The following is a 3,148-nucleotide window of genomic DNA, read 5'->3' on the forward strand; positions in this document are numbered from 1 at the left end:
ATCATGGTAAGAATTTTTGGGGAGATGTAAATGGTATGAATGACTTCTAAAGAAGCAGTATCTTGGCAGGGAAACCCAGCAAAACAAAACTCTTATATCTGCTCCAGGTAAGATACAGTATAATCAATGTTGAGTTTTCAGCACCATGGTAGGAGAAGTAAATAAGTAATTATCAAAGACGACACCAAGCCGGGAAGGCTATGTAGCCCCATCAAATGTGCGGAATAATCAGAGGGTGCTAAATATCACCGAGGATGCCAATATGAGAACAGAAATGCACAAGGCGAACGATATCAAAAGTATCCAATTCACGGCAACTGAATCGTTCATCATTCATCCTCACAGCCGGCATTGACTCATACGTCAGGCTGCGTGCAGCCGCGTCCAACAGACTGGTTGATCAGTCCAGCAACCAGGAGACCTGGTCGACGACCGGGCCGCAGGGACGCTAAGCCCCGGAAGCACCTCAAGGTTCACCAAGAATTCTATCGAGGCATGGTAGGAGGCAACCCGTTCTCGCAAATTTAATAAGTCAATATTGACTTATTAAATATGTGCATAGGTGACATACTTAACATAATAGATACCCCTAAAAAGATTCATAGAAAACACCGACCTTACCTAACCTTGTTAGTATCTTAAGATAAGCATCTTATTGCTTCGTAATTACAATTATTACCTAACCCATAATAGGTATAGGTTAAGTAATAATTGTAATTACGAAGCAATAAGATGCTTATCTTAAGATACTAACAAGGTTAGGTAAGGTCGGTGTTTTCTATGAATCTTTTTAGGGGTATCTATTATGTTTAGTATATCACCTATGCACGTAGTTAATAAGTCAATATTGACTTTACGAATTTGCGAGAACGGGTTGTAGGAGAAGGATTTTAGGGCGAGAACACCTTTGAGAGTCTACTACAATCATTGGCTCATGAAATGTAACTTTCAGAGCATGTAAAATTGTATAAAGTTCTGCAGTAGAATGACTTAATTTTATTAGGAAAGATGATGGATAAATCAGCTCAGAGTTTAGAACCTTAGAGTGTGGATGTCAGTGGAAATAAGAAAGCCTTCACTTTGCAGATTAGGGTTTTTACAAAATACAATAATCGGAACTTTCCACTGGGAAATGTAGACACAATGCGAGGGGATATATTGCAGATGTGCACAGATGCAATGTTTCAGGTGTGCTATTCTTGGAGGAAATTATTTAAAAAAGGCCACTGAGAATACTGTATACAAGCAGCAGTGGAATGGATGCTCGACAGGTAAGGGAAAGGAAGGAAAAATCATGCCTGATTATAAAGGCCAGTTGATGCTAGGAAGACCACTGAAATTTTAAGATGTCATTAAAAAAATGTATCTGTGAAATTTTCCAGAACAAGAACTAAGTGTTGGTGCCTAGAAATACACATCAGAAAGAGCAGAGAAATTAAAAGTTGTGAGTTTGGGAAACTGGCATAAAAGTCACACACATTCCACTTGAGTAATAAGATACTGTACTGTACATTTGGAAAGAACAGTGCGAGATAAACGAAAACCAGAAAACATTGTAGATGTGCGAGTGGGAAGAAACCATGATAAATTAGAGTCAGGGTCTGTAAAAAAAATACCAACGTGCTTTGCTAAATTGCCAGTTGGCATCCTTGTCTACTTCTTCCAACTATCACCAGGCGCCAGCACCTGTATGTCGGCAGCATACCCAGAATCAGCACCCTTCACATTCTACCGTTCAGTACTTACAGAATATACAGAACGAAAAACTGACTGGCTCAGAAAGAAGCTTTTCATAGTTTAATGTCCTATTTCTAGCTGTACCCTGGTAGGAAACCATAAAAAGAAACAAATATAAGGGATTGAACTTGCCTGTTCTGCAGAGTGGTACCAAATAAGAGCTGCAGAGAAAAGTGATGTACAGTCTAAGAGATCCAAACATGTGGGTACCCAGATCTGCTTCCAAACAGTTGTTATCTGGAAGAAAGTGTCCAAGTGCCACATATTGACAGCAGACGCAGACTTGTATAAATTGACCTCCCAAATCCCGTGAGCTATCAGCACAGTACATAGCGAAAAAGAGTAGCTTAAGTGAGGCAAACGTCAGCAGATGATGAGCATGGGGATAAGTCAGCAGATAAGCTTCACCACCTTGCATAGAAACTTAGCAAGTCTTGCTCTAGTACAAGGCACCATGGCACAACAGTAAGGAAAAAGGGACCGAGAAAAACTGACCAGTAGAACCTGAAGATACCAGCACAATTCTACAGCTGGGCAGAAATGTTGGACAGAAGGTAGAATATATCACTCCAACACAAGGATGAGGCCCCTCTGAAATGACCTTCTCATTCTTAAACAACAAAGAGGGATTCAGTCAGAGAGGAATAAAAGTGTGCCTCTAGCTAACAGCACAGGGAAACAAAGTAGACCAAGGCCTATACTGGGTTTCAGGACCTCTGCTGTGATTGAAAAAAACAAAATTACAGGACAGCCATGGATATTGCTCTCAAGTATGACTTTAGGCAAATAAAACTTGTTCAAGTAATCATGCATGTGTGACAGTGATTGAACTAATCTTAATATGTATACCTGACCGTAAGTTGACATCCTTGGACAAAATTCTAAGGAACCATGAAAATGGAGTAAAACTAAAGTCCTATGCTTATCTCTTTGTGGTGTTCCCAAGGCTTTGTGCCCTCTTCTGATAATTACTTAAATTTATGGTTCTCCCTTGGTCACACTAACAGCAACACACACACACACAAATAACACAAATTGTACTGAATTATCTAACTGGTTCCAGTACTTGAGCATCTGGCTTAAATCCAAATAAAATGGTTAACTGAACCAGCATAGAAGTGATAACTAGCACTGTTCAGTTACAGAATCCACACACACAAAACTCTGCGCACACACACACACAGACACGTGCAAGCATCCAATAGCACGAGCCAACTGCTGAACAAAAACTTCTGAAGATAAACATACAGGTATCAGTTATTTTAGTCTGTTAGCCTTAAGTCCATAGGGATTCACTTAGGGAAAATTTGAGGTGGGGCTTGAGTGAAACTTCTCCAGCCTCCCCCCATGCAACTGTAACCCAACAAGTACAAGTGATAACCTCCCTGTTGCACCTGTGTTAATTGTTGGC

This window comes from Procambarus clarkii, chromosome 11 (genome assembly GCF_040958095.1).
Source record: "Procambarus clarkii isolate CNS0578487 chromosome 11, FALCON_Pclarkii_2.0, whole genome shotgun sequence".
Lineage (NCBI taxonomy): Eukaryota > Metazoa > Arthropoda > Malacostraca > Decapoda > Cambaridae > Procambarus > Procambarus clarkii.